The sequence below is a fragment of the Ranitomeya imitator genome, chromosome 2 (genome assembly GCF_032444005.1).
Source record: "Ranitomeya imitator isolate aRanImi1 chromosome 2, aRanImi1.pri, whole genome shotgun sequence".
In the NCBI taxonomy this organism is placed as follows: domain Eukaryota; kingdom Metazoa; phylum Chordata; class Amphibia; order Anura; family Dendrobatidae; genus Ranitomeya; species Ranitomeya imitator.
Window position 1 is genome coordinate 357,155,743 of NC_091283.1, and position 16,504 is coordinate 357,172,246.

The window sequence follows — 16,504 nt, forward strand, 5'->3', positions numbered from 1 at the left end:
CGCTCCGTACACCTCGTACACACACGGCTCCGCTCCGTACACCTCGTACACACACGGCTCCGCTCCGTACACCTCGTACACACACGGCTCCGCTCCGTACACCTCGTACACACACGGCTCCGCTCCGTACACCTCGTACACACACGGCTCCGCTCCGTACACCTTGTACACACACGGCTCCGCTCCGTACACACACGGCTCCGCTCCGTACACCTCGTACACACACGGCTCCGCTCCGTACACCTCGTACACACACGGCTCCGCTCCGTACACCTCGTACACACACGGCTCCGCTCCGTACACCTCGTACACACACGGCTCCGCTCCGTACACCTCGTACACACACGGCTCCGCTCCGTACACCTCGTACACACACGGCTCCGCTCCGTACACACACGGCTCCGCTCCGTACACCTCGTACACACACGGCTCCGCTCCGTACACCTCGTACACACACGGCTCCGCTCCGTACACCTCGTACACACACGGCTCCGCTCCGTACACCTCGTACACACACGGCTCCGCTCCGTACACCTCGTACACACACGGCTCTGCTCCGTACACCTCGTACACACACGGCTCTGCTCCGTACACCTCGTACACACACGGCTCCGCTCCGTACACCTTGTACACACAGCTCCGCTCCGTACACCTCGTACACGCGGCTCTGCTATATCCACTCTGTAAACCCCTCCTGACCCAACACATAATCTTCCCCTCATCCAGCACCATGACAACCAGCACAGCAGAGTCCTGCATACACTGAGGCCCCTGATCATGTGACCCCTGACTCCTCCCCTCCTGTGACCTCATCACAGGTCCTGTGCGCACAGAACAGCCATATATGTGGTGTGCGGCTCTGCAGGTGGAGGTAGGTGCTGGAGATTTCCCATTACTGAGCACAGGGGGCAGTAACCCCTTCAGCGCTGAGACTATTTTGGTCATTTTTGTTGCCACTAAGAATCATAACGGTTGTTTCCTTTTTCCCTGATAAATAGGACCCAAGTATAAAAATAGGACGGAAACACGTATTCCTCACATAGTACAATGCTTACTGTTCCCACAGTACCGCCACCCCCCCACACACAGTCTAATGTTCCCCCAGTACCGCCATCCCCCACACACAGTCTAATGTTCCCCCAGTACCGCCATCCCGCCACACACAATATATTACGATATATTGGGATGTGTCTCTCTGTGCCCCAGATATAATGGAGGACGCTCTCTGCCTCTGTCTTTCTGCCTCAGATACAATAATGGATGTTGTCTCTCAGTTACCTCAGATATATAGAAGATGTCTTCTCTCTGTCCTCATCAAGAATGGAGAATGTTATTTCTCTCTTCCTAAAACTGATATTTATTTTTCTCTTTAAGCTTTTTCCCACACCCTCATTAGTGCGATCATACAGCATACAAGCCTCTGATGGCTCCGGTGATGCCCTGTACCACTGTAGTGCAGGGTATTATCCCTGCCTGTCAGTGTGATACTAATGGCCCCATACACATGAGATAGCTGTTGGCCGGACAGTCATTCAGCTGATATAGCATAATCAGTGGAACAAAGCACCTCATGGGAAAAGCAGGGTCAACATTACTCATATAAAGAGCGCACGTCTCAGGCAAGTAGTCCTTCTTGGTATGTAGTCCAATGTATAGGGAAATAAAAGACAGCACCTCACATGTTGGTGAAATAAATCACAATTTATTCTGTCTTCTGTGGCGAAAAGATATTTGGGATCGAAACGTCGCCACAGAAGGCAGAATAAATTGTGATTTATTTCACCAACATGTGAGGCGCTGTCTTTTATATCTCTAATCATTCAGCTGATGTCTATTTCTCCTGACTGCCTCATACACAACTGTTCTACTCGGCCGATCTTTCCTGTGGTCTCTATAAAAATGCTTAACATTTGACAGAAAAAGTGCACCATGTGTCCCATACTATTCCGGTGTTTTACAAGTTGGTGTCAATTCTATTTTGTATCATGTTAACACCTATTTTTCATGTAATTTAGTGAAACCTAAGGAGACAATACCAGAAAAACATCATATCCAGAATAAAAAAAAACAGAAACATAAAACTCTACATGTAGATTTTGGCATCAAATCCCTCCTGTCTGCAGTGTTCTTACAAACAGCTTTTATAAATGCCTGAAACTTTTCTGTGTGTATTAGATATGAGATCTAACACGATAAAAGATTACAGTGCGGGTAAGACGGGAAACATTCATACAGGCGGCCGGTGGAGATGTAGTCAGTGACAGACTCTGGCCAGATATGTTTCTAGAGCCGTAGTAGAAGATGAAGATGTCGTCCTCATCATGAAGTACCGTATATACTCAAGTATAAGCCGACCCGAGTATAAGCCGACCCCCCTAATTTTGCCACAAAAAACTGGGAAAACTTATTGACTCGAGTATAAGCCTAGGGTGGAAAATGCAGCAGCTACCAGTGAATTTCAAAAATAAAAATAGATGCTCCATACCGTTCATTATGGCCCCATAGCTGTGCCATATAGTGCTCTGCACCGTTCATTTTTGCCCCATATCTGTGCCATATAGTGCTCTGCACCGTTCATTCTTGCCCCATAGCTCTGCCATATAGTGCTCTGCACCGTTCATTTTTGCCCCATAGATGCTCCATATAGTGCTCTGCACCGTTCATTCTTGCCCCATAGATTTGCCATATAGTGCTCTGCTCCGTTCATTCTTGCTCCATAGCTCTGCCATATAGTGCTCTTCACTGTTCATTATTGTCCCATAGCTGTGCCATATCGTGCTCTGCATCGTTCATTCTTGCCCCATAGCTGTGCCATATAGTGCTCTGCACCGTTCATTCTTGCCCCATAGATGTGCCATATAGTGCTCTGCTCCGTTCATTCTTGCCCCATAGCTCTGCCATATAGTGCTCTGCACCGTTCATTCTTGCCCCATAGCTCTGCCATATAGTGCTCTGCACCGTTCATTTTTGCCCCATATCTGTGCCATATAGTGCTCTGCACCGTTCATTCTTGCCCCATAGCTCTGCCATATAGTGCTCTGCACCGTTCATTTTTGCCCCATAGATGCTCCATATAGTGCTCTGCACCGTTCATTATTGTCCCATAGATGTGCCATATAGTGCTCTGCACCGTTCATACTGCCCCATAGCTGTGCCATATAGTGCTCGGCACCGTTCATTTTTGTCCCATAGCTGTGCCATATAGTGCTCTGCACCGTTCATATTGCCCCATAGCTGTGCCATATAGTGCTCTGCACCGTTCATTCTTGCCCCATAGATGTGCCATATAGTGCTCTGCTCCGTTCATTCTTGCCCCATAGCTCTGCCATATAGTGCTCTGCACTGTTCATTATTGTCCCATAGCTGTGCCATATAGTGCTCTGCACCGTTCATTCTTGCCCCATAGCTGTGCCATATAGTGCTCTGCACCGTTCATTATTGCCCCATAGCTCTGCCATATAGTGCTCTGCACCGTTCATTCTTGCCCCATAGCTGTGCCATATAGTGCTCTGCACCGTTCATTCTTGCCCCATAGCTGTTGTGAATTCTGTTGTCGGGCTCCCTCCTGTGGTCATGAATGGTACTTCGGCTGGTTCTGTCCATGGACTTCCTCTGGTGGGTGTTTCTGAGTTTCACAGGTGACGAGGTTAATTCGTTAGCTGCTGCTCTATTTAACTCCACTTAGATCTTTGCTCCATGCCACCTGTCAATGTTCCAGTATTGGTCTGTTCACTCCTGGATCGTTCTTGTGACCTGTCTTCCCATCAGAAGCTAAGTTCCAGCTTGTATTTCCTTGGTTTGCTATTTTTCTGTCCAGTTTGCTTTTTAATTTGTTGTCTTGCTTGCTGGAAGCTCTGGGACGCAGAGGGAGCGCCTCTCTTTTGCGCCCTCTGCGTGGTCTTTTTGTAGGTTTTTGTGCTGACCGCAAAGTAACCTTTCCTATCCTCGGTCTGTTCAGTAAGTCGGGCCTCACTTTGCTAAATCTATTTCATCTCTGTGTTTGTATTTTCATCTTTACTCACAGTCATTATATGTGGGGGGCTGCCTTTTCCTTTGGGGAATTTCTCTGAGGCAAGGTAGGCTTTATTTTTCTATCTTCAGGGCTAGCTAGTTTCTTAGGCTGTGCCGAGTTGCATAGGGAGCGTTAGGCGCAATCCACGGCTATTTCTAGTGTGTTTGATAGGTTTAGGGATTGCGGTCAGCAGAGTTCCCACGTCCCAGAGCTCGTCCTTATTGTCAGTACCTATCAGGTCATTCCGTGTGCTCTTAACCACCAGGTCCATTATTGTCCTGACCACCAGGTCATAACACATAGCTCTGCCATATAGTTAAATCCAAACTGAAGAGATATGACACCCGCACTGCCGTAATTAGTTAGACCCTTGTGACTCAGGGGTATATGCAATGTACCGTATATGCCTTTTGTCAAAATAAAACATCAATCGCCATGGGCATTCCACCTGGGTGCCGCTTCCAAGAAAAAACAGATCATATAGAAGTGTCCAAAAGAAAGAAAAAATGAAAGCGCACTCACCGGTGGTGAACTTCAGCGATTTATTAACACATAGTTACGTGATGCAGGGAGGGTAGTGAACGCATACAGGACGACAGCTGTTTCGTGCTATGCAGCACTTCGACAGGTCCGATCGGACCTGTCGAAGTGCTGCATAGCACGAAACAGCTGTCGTCCTGTATGCGTTCACTACCCTCCCTGCATCACGTAACTATGTGTTAATAAATCGCTGAAGTTCACCACCGGTGAGTGCGCTTTCATTTTTTCTTTCTTTTGGACACTTCTGCCATATAGTGCACTGCACCGTTCATTTTTGCCCCATAGATGCTCCATATAGTGCTCTGCTCTGTTCATTCTTGCCCCATAGCTCTGCCATATAGTGCTCTGCACCGTTCATTTTTGCCCCATAGATGCTCCGTATAGTGCTCTGCACCGTTCATTATTGTCCCATAGCTGTGCCATATAGTGCTCTGCACCGTTGATTCTTGCCCCATAGCTGTGCCATATAGTGCTCTGCACCGTTCATTATTGCCCCATAGCTCTGCCATATAGTGCTCTGCACCGTTCATTATTGCCCCATAGATGCTCCATATAAAGCTGTGCCATTGCTGCTGCTGCTGCTGCAATAATAAAAAAAAAAGCCATACTCACCTCTCTTGATTGCAGCTCCCGACGTCCCGTCCCGGCGTCTCTCCGCACTGACTGATCAGGCAGAGGGCGCCGCGCACACTATATGCATCATCGCGCCCTCTGACCTGAACAGTCAGAGCGCAGAGACGCCGGGAAGACAGAGCGGCGCCGGGAAGATGGAGCGACGTCCGGCGTGTGGAACAGGGACAGGTGAATATAAAATACTTACCTAGTCCCGGCGCTCCTGACGCTGCCCCTGCCTGTCACACTGTCTCCGGGTGCCGCAGCTCTTCCTGTCAGCGGTCACTGGCACCGCTCAGAGGAATGAATATGTGGCTCCACCCCTATGGGAGTGGAGTCCATATTCATAAGTTTAATGAGCGGTCCCACGTGACCGCTGAACAGGAATAGCTGCGGCACCCGGAGACAGTGTGACAGGCAGGGGCAGCGTCAGGAGCGCCAGGACTAGGTAAGTATGCCTCAGCGCCCTCTCCACCTCACCCGCCGACCCTGCCGCCCACCGTGACTCGAGTATAAGCCGAGAGGGGCACTTTCAGCCCAAAAATTTGGGCTGAAAATCTCGGCTTATACTCGAGTATATACGGTAGTTATTTCTCCTGTCACGTGTAATGAATATATCCTGCTGTATTGCTAATGCCGATTCCAGTGTCGGTAAATGAGACGAGAAGCGTTATGGAAAATGAGTCTATGAGAAACGTATTCAGCTGCCGACTCCGAGGAAGAAACTGCTTGTTGTGTGTGGTCTAAAATATATAGGATTTATTAGTAGGTATGAAGGAAATAAAACTGAATACTTTAAAATAATAAGTCTCCAGTAATTGAATTATTACACAGGATTCTTTATGATGCTGTTTTGGTTCATCGTCTCTTTCAGGTCTCTACGATATCTGATCTTTTCAGTGGAGATCTTCTATATTTAGAGAATTTTTCTGATTTACTCATTAAGGATGCAGTTGGACAGAGACAAGATGGTGGAGAGGCTATTACACTTCACCTTAGAGATCCTCTTCCGGCTTACTGGAGAGGTGAGAGATTCTGATGACGTCACATTACATCATTCTTATATATGGGAATAACAGATGGACAGAACTGGAGAGGTGAGGACTCTGGAAATGTCTGTAGTGAGATTTATTAATATTTATCTCCATAACCAGGATTACACGGTAGTGAAGAAGACCTCTAATGAGTGCTGTCAGGCCCCTGTGTCTGAGGAATTGGGAAGACCCATGAGCCCAATCACAGGTTCTCCACCTCACACCCTGATACATGAGGACATCAATGATCAGAAGATCCTAGAACTCACCTACAAGATGATTGAGCTGCTGACTGGAGAGGTGACACTGCTGGGAATGCTGGGACATTATACAGTAATGCTATGAAGGGATCGGAGGGATGACGGTATCTCTGTATGTGTCAGGTTCCTATAAGGTGTCAGGATGTCAGCGTTTATTTCTCTATGGAAGAGTGGGAGTATTTAGAAGGATGCAAAGATCTGTACAAGGACTTCTTGATGGAGGTTCCCCAGCCCCTCACATCACCAGGTAACAGACGGAATTTAATACATATGGCCTGTAATTATCTGTATGTAAAGAATGAATTCAGTCCCTATATTTTTTTTCCAGTTCTATCCAGTAAGAGGACAACACCGGAGAGATGTCCCCGTCCTCTTCTTCCTCAGGACTGTAAACAAGAAAATCCCAGTGTTCCTCAGGATCATCAGGTAGATGGAGAGAAGGTGTCATGAGATCTCCCCTATGATGTGTAGACGGCTGTGAAGGTCTTGTGCTCAGTCTTGGTTTATCCACCAGTAATATATGTCTTATACTTGTGTAATGAGAACAGAGGAGATGGCAGGATGAGAGCTGATCATAGATGTGACTCCTCCATCTTTCTGTGACTTTTACAATATTTGTTTCAGGGTAAAGATCTGACCCATATTAATACTACAGAGACATGTATGATGGGTGCTGAGCGGTGTGAAGAGGAGATTGCTACATATAACTACCCAAGTGAGTAGTCAGTAAATACAGAGTCACAGTTTCTTCTTAGTCACCGGCTGTGGCTGCTTTATCAGTGGTGTAGTGCGGCCATATCAAATTCATGTGATCACCATTTTGCCTCCAAACTACAACATTCTCGGTTTGGAGGCAAAACGGAACTTTTCAAATTACTTTGATGACTAAAAGTCCTTTTTCTATAGAGCTTACAAACTGGAGGATCCACCTACCCCCTGGAACTTGAAGTTGCTCTTATCTGCCCTGATCTGTCAACTAATAAGCCAAATGCCAGCGTACGTAGAATGTGCTGACAAGATAGAAAATCACTTGAAGAAAAATATTATGGTGTTCCTCTAAGAAAAAGTGGAGGTTGATGATGCCGTTGTCTTAATAGAATCATGGCATCATATAGGATGAATCTACCTTCTCTCCCTTCTGTGCTACTGAATGTGCTCTTGTGGTCCCTACAAGACCAGGTCAACATTAAATGTGCAGTGAGGGCCAAGTGTGAATTTCCCTACAGTTACAACAGCGTTTCCCTTTTTCCTGACTTTTCATTTTGTTTTTAAACTGACTAACTTCAAAGAGGATTTGGATTTAAACTGCATAAAAAACATTACACCTCTGCCATGATATATCTCTAAGCTGTGCATGTTTCATTGACTATAAAACGCAGCGGACCATAAGACGCACCCCAAATTTTGGGAAGGAAAATAGGAAATGGAGGTGCATCTTATAGTCTGAATTTACGTTACCTTATGGGGGGCAGCGGCGGTGGAGTCGGGTTACAGGAAGCTGACGGAGGCAGCAGTGGGGCAATGCTGTGACTCCCAGGCTGGGAGGAGGGGGTATCCTGGTGGGCCAAGTGTGAATTTCTGTACAATTGCAATAGTTTCCCTTTTTCCTGACTTTTTTTTTTCAACTGACTAACTTTAAAAAGTATTTAGATAAACTACACAAAATACATTACACCTCTGCCTATATGTTTGTGTATTGTTGATGGCTCTAATGTACCATATCTTGTGGACTATAAGACAAAACCCAAATTTTGGGGAGGAAAATAGGAAATAGTGATGCATCTTATAGTCCGAACTTACGTTAGCTTACGGGTGATGCAGCGACGATGGAGCGGGTTCACAGGAAGCAAGGTTGCTGCTGCAGGAAGCTGGCAGAGGCAGGATTGTGGTAATGCTATGGGCCCTGGGCTTTCAGAAAATATCGGCAGTGAGCGGAGTCCCTGTACTTCCTATTGACTTCCCAAATGGTGGGATACAGGAAAATGGACGCTGGAGGCAGTGCGGGCGCAGATTGAGGTCTCGGGAGACATTCATTATGTTTTATTTTAGTGGAATCGACCTGCCTCACTTATGTGAGTCTGCAACTCCTTGGTAGTCTTTAAAAAAAATGTCTACATTGCTTCTTTCAAAAGCCAGATATCTACATTTAAGACACTTCAGCTCTGCACTATTATAAAAAGTTATTTTTAAATGTCTAATATTTCTTCACAAAAATATTGGTTGTAAGATAGTTTAGATTGCCAAGAGCCACCGAGCCGCATACTCTAATTACTCCAGAGAAGTTTCACCACTAGTTATTAATTTTTTCTCTGATGAAGACTGTAGAGTTTGATCATTTCAGTAGAAGTGTTATTGTCTATAGTCACAGCTTTTGACTACAGTAATTAGTGTATACACTGAGAAAAAGCAAATATTCCCACATGAGTTGAAAATGTATTTTTATTAACAATTAAAAAAATAAACAATAATAGTCACATAAATAGTCCAATAAGTATAGCCCACAAGGGGATACATAAAACCAGGGACAGAAAAAAGGTGGAAACACCTGGAAATAGCAAAGCAGTATGTAAACAACAATCAAATATTAATATAAGTTGTCTGCTATAAAGTGAATATAACGTGCCTATAAATCTCACAAGTGTCAATAAAATTATAAATAAAGTGCATGTTCTGTAAATACAATAGACCACACAGTTGGTCTAGACACAGTACATATCCCCTTAGACAACAGAGACGTAAGACAAAGTTTCACATAGTTCTGTCCAGATCGGGCATCTGCGCTAGCGGGATCGCCAAACGCGATCCCTTTTGGAACATTGCATTAGCACAATCCGCTAGCGTATGCGCTAAACGGATTGCCCTAACGCAATGTGAACCTATCCTTATACAGTAATTAGTGCCCAAAATACTCTGATTTAACCACTTCCCACAGCAAATTTTGTGTTCTTAACCAGGCCCCATTTTTCAAATCTGACATATCACTTTATATGGTGAAAACTTTGTATGCTTCTTCTGATTCCAGTGATTTCTGAATTTTTTTTTTTCTGTGACACTTTGTACTTTACGTTTCTGTTAATTTTAGGTTATATTTTGAGTTTATTTTGGAAAATACCTGAAATTTTCCAAATGGTTTAGAAAAGTTTGTAATTTTCAAACTTTAAAGCAAACCTGTCACCAGGTTTGGCTGATATAAGATACGGCCACTGCCTTTCAGTGTTATTTACAGCATTCTATAATGCTGTAGATAAGCTCCCTATTCGACCTAAAAGATAAGAAACATACATTTTATTATACTCACCTGGGGGGCAGTATGGTCAGAAGGGTGTCGCAGGTCCTGGTTCGGGGCCTCCCATCTTCTTATGATCGCCGCCGTCCTGCTTGTTTCATGGCTCCCTGTCATCGCACTCCTGCACAGGTGTACTTATTTTCCCTGTTGAGGGAAGAAGAAAGTACTGCAGTGCACAGGTGTATTTCTACTCTACATTTTTCCAACATCCCGTTTTATTATTTCAACATTCTCTTATATTTTTTCTGATGATAGAAGGTTTACAAGTTTAGCAATATTTTTTTATATGTTCAATTCAATTTACAAAACTAGACTATTTTGACACTGGAGTAGAGGCATGTTTTTACTGGGATGAGTAAAAGTTTATTAGTATCATTTTCGACTACATAACAATTTTTTGGTGACTTTTTACATTTGGGAGGCAGAATGAACAAACAGTTGGACACCACGTTCTACTGGTTCATGTTCATACAGGTTACAGGTTCTATTAAACTGTGAACTTTCATTGTCCTAGTGAATAATTAAATTTTGCTACATAACTTCCCATTTTGTTTAAAAATTTGAGTAGAAATGTTCAAAAATATACATTTCAAGAATATTGTATTAAAAAATAATAATTGGCTTTATTCTTGACAGATGACGGTGACAGGACATCAGAGGGACAGCCGCCATCTTCAATTTTTAAATCAATTGACCTTGAGATCACACAGAATACAACTGAAATGAATGCTATTACTTCCTATATACCATCATCCCTTCACAGCAAAGATCAATCATCTTATCAGGTCCTATCTTCTTATTCATTACAGACGCCCGATAAAAATAAAAGTCAGAGTAGAGGCATTAAAAAACCAACTGCTCTTAAATCAAAGAAGCCAGAACATGGAAATATTTTCCCCTTTCAAACATCTTTTGTTAAACATCCAAAAATTGACACAGAGGAGAAAACATTTTCTTGTATCAAATGTGGGAGATATTTTAACCAGAAATCCAAACTTGTTAGGCATGAGAAAATTCATACTGGGCAGAAGCCATATTCATGTTTAGAATGTGGGAAATCTTTTTACCTGAAAACTGATCTTGTTATTCACCAGAGAACTCACACAGGGGAGAAGCCATATTCATGTTCAAGCTGTGGGAAATGTTTTAATGTGAAATCAAATCTTGTTATTCACCAAAGAAGTCACACAGGGGAGAAGCCATTTTCATGTTCAGAATGTGAAAAATGTTTTGGACATAAATCATCGCTTGTTGCACATCAGAGAACTCACAAAGGAGAAAAGCCCTTTTCATGTTCAGAATGTAAAAAATGTTTTGGCCAGAAAACATCCCTTATTGTACATCAGAGAATTCACACTTCGGAGAAGCCTTTTTCATGTTCAGAATGTGGAAAATGTTTTGTAGAGAAATCTCACCTTGTTAGACATCTGAGAACTCACACAGGGGAGAAGCCTTTTTCGTGTTCAGAATGTGGGAAATCTTATACACGTAAATCATTTCTTGTTGCACATCAAATATTTCACAAAGGCGGAAAGCTATAGTCATATTCAGAATTTGGAGAAAAAAATGTTGTATAAATTCAATCTTGATACACACCGGAGAACTTACACAGGGAAGAAACCATTTTCATGTTCAGAATGTGGAAGTTGTTTTGCAGCAAAATCTGCCCTTGTTTGTCACCAGAGAATTCACACAGGGAAGAAGCCTTTTCTCTGTTCAGAATGTGGGAGATATTTTAATCAGAAATGAAATTTTATTACACACCAGAGAACCCACACAGGTTACAAGCCTTTTTAATGTTCAGAATGAGGAAAATATTTTAGCCGAAAATGGTACCTTCTTGAACATCAAAAATCCCACACAACGAGAAGTCATCCTACCTATAATGTGAAACATTCATTACTGGGATCTACAGCTCTGGCAAAAATTGAGAGACCACTGCAAAATTTTCAGTTTCTCTGATTTTTCTCTTAATAGGTATGTTTTTGAGTAAAATGTAAATTGTTCCTTTATTCTATAAACTACTGACAGCTTGACTCTGAAGTTCCAAGCAATACATTTTATATTTATTTTCTGAAAATGAGAAATGGTCATAATAACAAAAAAACATTGCTTGCAGATATCAAGTAATGCAAAAAAACAAGTTCATAATCATTTAGAAACAACAATACTAATGTTTTAAGAGTTCAGAAATCAATAATTTGTGGAATAACCATGATTTTTAATCACAGCTTTCATGTGTCTTGGCATGCTTTCCACCTGTCTTTCACACTGCTTTTGGGTGACCTTATGCCACTCCCAGTACAAAAATGTAAGCAGTTCTTCTTTGTTTGATGGCTTGTGACTATCTATCTTCCTCTTGATTACATTCCAGAGGTTTTCAATGCCGTTCAGGTCTGGAGATTGGGCTGGCCACGACAGGGATTTGATTTGGTGGTCCATCATCCACAACTGTTTTTCCAGGATAACCTTGTATGAAGATTGATTCATACATCCTTCGCAAAGAAGAACCTGCCCAATTCCAGCCTTGCTGAAGCATCCCCAGATCAACACCTGGTCGTCTAATGGTTGGACTGAGACCTGGAGACACAGTGTCTTGCATCATGGTTATTTCACAAAATATTGAATTCTGAACTGTTCCTGAGTTAAAACATTAGTATTGTTGTTTCTAAATGATTGACACTTTTTTTTGTATTATTTGAGGTCTGCAAGTTATTTTGACCATTTCTCATTTTCAGAAAATAAATACAAAATGTATTGCTTCAAACTGCAGAGACGTTCTCAGTAGTTTATAGAATAAAAGAACAATTTAAATTTTACTCAAAAATATTCCTATAGGTGGTGCATGCGCGGACCTCGATGGCGACGGATGCACGCCGCTGAGCTCCACTCCCCTGCAGGCTAAAAATAGCCCTTACCAGCACCCGGGCAGTGGTAAATCGGATGTCGCGGCAGCCAGTACTCACCCCAGACCACGGGAGGGTAATGCCGACAAGGAAAAGCTCTGTCGGGCCAGTGCCCCACCCGATCACAGAGCACTTCTAGAGAGGAAGAAAATCTAAGATGGCCACCGCACACAAAACGCCAGCAGCTTCTCCCGCCTCCCAGGCCCAGGTAACGGAGATTACAGAGGGAGATGACTCAACCCTACTCGGGGACACTGCTATTCATACAGCAGAGCTGATAAAAACCTTACAGTACACTTTTAAAGCAGAATTAGCTTCAGCCATGCAGACTATCACCGCAAAACTGCAAGACGTACAAAGAACCTTTGTATTAGAGGAAAGGATGGACGCTGTAGCTGACACTCTTTAAGATGACCAGGGGGATATTAAAAACAACATGGATCACATAACTGAACTTGAGCTCAAATGTGAGGACATAGAAAACAGGTCCCGTAGGGGAACCTACGGATCCGTGGCCTCCCCAAGGAGATTACAGCTCTTAAAGCTACAGCTACTACATTATTTTCTGCTTTGCTTCCACAAACAGAACCTGCTTTTTTACATATTACCAGAATTCACAGAGCAGTAGGGAAACCACGCTCAGATAAAAACCCCAGGGATGTTATCCTGAAACTCTTGCATGACAAAGCACGTGACCTGATTCTTTTGGCAACAAAAAAATTACATACACTGCCTGATCTTCCAGATACAGTGAAAATCTTTGCAGATTTGGCACCTGCCTCCCTGATAAGGAGAAAGAATTTCAAGCCGGTAACAGCGGCACTTCAGGCAGCCCAAGTCAAATATAGGTGGGGATTCCCTTTTGCCCTATCCTTTTCAGTGCACAACAAAACTTATATATGCAAGACATTGGAAGAGGGGGAGTTGGCTCTGACTCAAGCAGGTATACCTGGAACGGAAGCCCCTCACCCACTACCACCTCGCCGTAATAGACCGACAAGAGAGTGGAAAGAAGTCCGCAGGTCAAACCGCCCACAGCCGAATTCCATCTGAAGACTCTAAATATTGTCATATGCTCAGTTCAGAGTGTGGGTTCTGTCTAATTCTAATTAGATAACCTATGCTGGATTGACTGAGATTGTTCAGCCTTATTGTTATTTTATTTCTCTGATTGCACTTCCCCTACTTCACGGGTGGAGAGGACTGTTGGTGACGGTTCGGATACCGGATCCTATCTTGGCATAATCCTGGCTACTGCAAGAATATATTATATGCATGGGCTACGCCTGCAGAGACATTACTTGCTGCCTCACTTTGGTGATTTTCGGCCTACCTCTGATAATAGAGGGAACCTGATTGCTACAAGTTCTGGACTTATAGTCCATTGGATGTTTTATGTTCATTGTTTAATAAGTGTCTGTGTCTCTCCTTTCTTCTGTTCTTCCCTTATGTTTCCATATAGGATTGCTCATCTTAATAACTGCGTTTGGTTGCGAATTCTTTATAAGGATCTCAAATTGTATTCATGCAATCAAGAGTACTGGGTGAGTTATTGGGGAAATATCTCTTTCAGCTCCAAACCTATAAAACATGTGAAGAGTACTTTCACACAATGTAAGGGGTTTTAACTCCCCTTTAAAGTGCAAAAAAGCATTCTTAGATTACCAAAAACATAACCCAGACATCATCTGTCTCCAAAAGACTCATTTCTCTGACTCTTCATGCCCTAAATACTTTGACTCTTCTTATTCCCCTTTTTTTTATTTCAACTTGGGATCATAAAACAAAGGGGGTTGCCATCTTCATCAAAAATAGTTTCCCCTTGCAGCCGGTAAATAATTATGTAGATTCAGAGGGCAGATTTTGCATCCTCCAAGGTACTTTGCAAGGACAAAACATTTGTATTGTCAATAGTTACCTACCATCCCCAACCCAATTTAAGGTTTTCAAATTAATTTTAGCCAAACTCAATACACTTTCTTTTATTCATTTGATATGGTGTGGTGACATTAACTTCACCATTAACCCCTCACTAGATAGTAGTGCTATAAAACGTTCTGACATATCAAAATTAGAGAGAAAGAAAATCCTTAATCTCATGAAGGAGAATCATCTGGTAGATCTTTGGAGAGAACATAATGGGACTTTTAAGAGGTTACACTTATTACCTGCCCATAAATCTTATTTGAGAATCAATATGCATTTGACCACACCAACCTCTCTCATAACAGCTCTTTACACACGCCATATACCTTCCTCATGGTCGGACAATGATGCTGTCTTGTCAGTATTTTGATTCCATATAACTACATCTAAATTGTATAAGTGGAGACTTAATGAATCTATTTTAGCTGACCCAGTTAATGTAACAACTATAAAAGAAGACCTGAAGTATTATTTTGAATCTAACACTCTGAAAGAATCATCGTTAGGAACAATTTTGCTTGCACACAAAAAATACATCACAGGATCCTTGATTAAGTTGGCAACCATTAGAAGAAGAGAAAGATCTGTACTACAAACTAGGCTAGAAACTAAATTGCAGAAATTAGAATCGGCCAATCAACTCTCGTCATCCATATATCTATATAAGCAGATTCAAGATACAAAACTACAGCTAAACGCCATTCTCACTATTAAAAAGGAAAGAGCTCTAACATGGACCAAAGCTAACTTCTATAAACACTCCAATAAGCCTAACAGGATGCTAGCGCGAAAACTTTAAAAAAAGAGCTGCTCAACGTAATATCCTCTATTAAAGACTCTATGGGTCAGATCTCGGCTCATCCTGATACCATTTACAACACCTTCAGTGATTATTACCAAAAGCTCTACTGACCCACGCAATTCCCTCCCCCTTCCCTATTGGACTCATTTGTCCGTAGTCTACATTTGCCAAGACTAACAGAATCTGCAGCACAAAAAAACCATTTAGACATATCCGAAGAAGAAATAGCCAATACAATAAAAAAACTGAAGAAGGGGAAAGCTCCAGGACCAGATGGTCTCACAGCACTATATTACAGAAAATTCAGCGATATACTGATCCCACATATTAAAAATCTCTGTAACTCACTATTGAATAGTTCGCATCTACCTCCTGAATTTTATATAACACGTCACAGTAATCCCTAAACCTAAAAAGGATCACCTCCTTACAAAACGCTATAGACCCATATCCCTCCTAAATATCGATCTAAAAATCTTCACATCCATTGTGACTGCAAGGATCAATAAATTCCTTCATCACCTCATCCATCAAGACCAAGTTGGATTCATACCATTGCGACAAGCTCCTGATAACATCAGAAGAGCAATAAATATTATTCACACATCTAACTTGCAACGGAAAGGGCTATTATTGCTTGCTCTTGACATTGAGAAAGCATTCGATTCGGTATCCTGGCCCTATCTTTTTGCAGTTCTTTCAAAATTGATTTCTCCTCTAAACTTATAAAATGTCTCCAATTATTATATGATAACCCAGGGCCGTATTTAGAGTTTCTGCTGCCCTAGGCACTTTTAGTGCTGCCTCCCCCATTGGTGAGTATGACACTATTGGCATAGACTTTGGCAAGAATCGCTGATGTGAAAGTAGCCTTTGCAGCAGATCGGGCAGTTTTTCTGCATCTGCCGTGTAACGGATCACTTACGGCCTCTTTCATTCCCCATGGGATTTGTGGCACTTGCCTTGATCTGGCAAATGTACCATACCTCTCAACTTTTGAAGAAAGGAAAGAGGCATAAAGTTTGCGGCGCACTATGTGCGCCGCAGCAAATTTTAGGCCCCACCTCTGGCCACACCCATTTCACAACTAGTCACACCCATATCCACATCCCAACCACACCCATTT

The 16,504-nt window shown here is 42.8% G+C and overlaps 1 pseudogene; it reads left to right on the forward strand.

Annotated features, from left to right (window-relative positions):
• The first annotated feature begins 815 nt into the window (after positions 1 to 815).
• The window catches only part of LOC138663802 (zinc finger protein 585A-like), a 92,751-nt pseudogene continuing 77,062 nt past the window's right edge, over positions 816 to 16,504 (forward strand).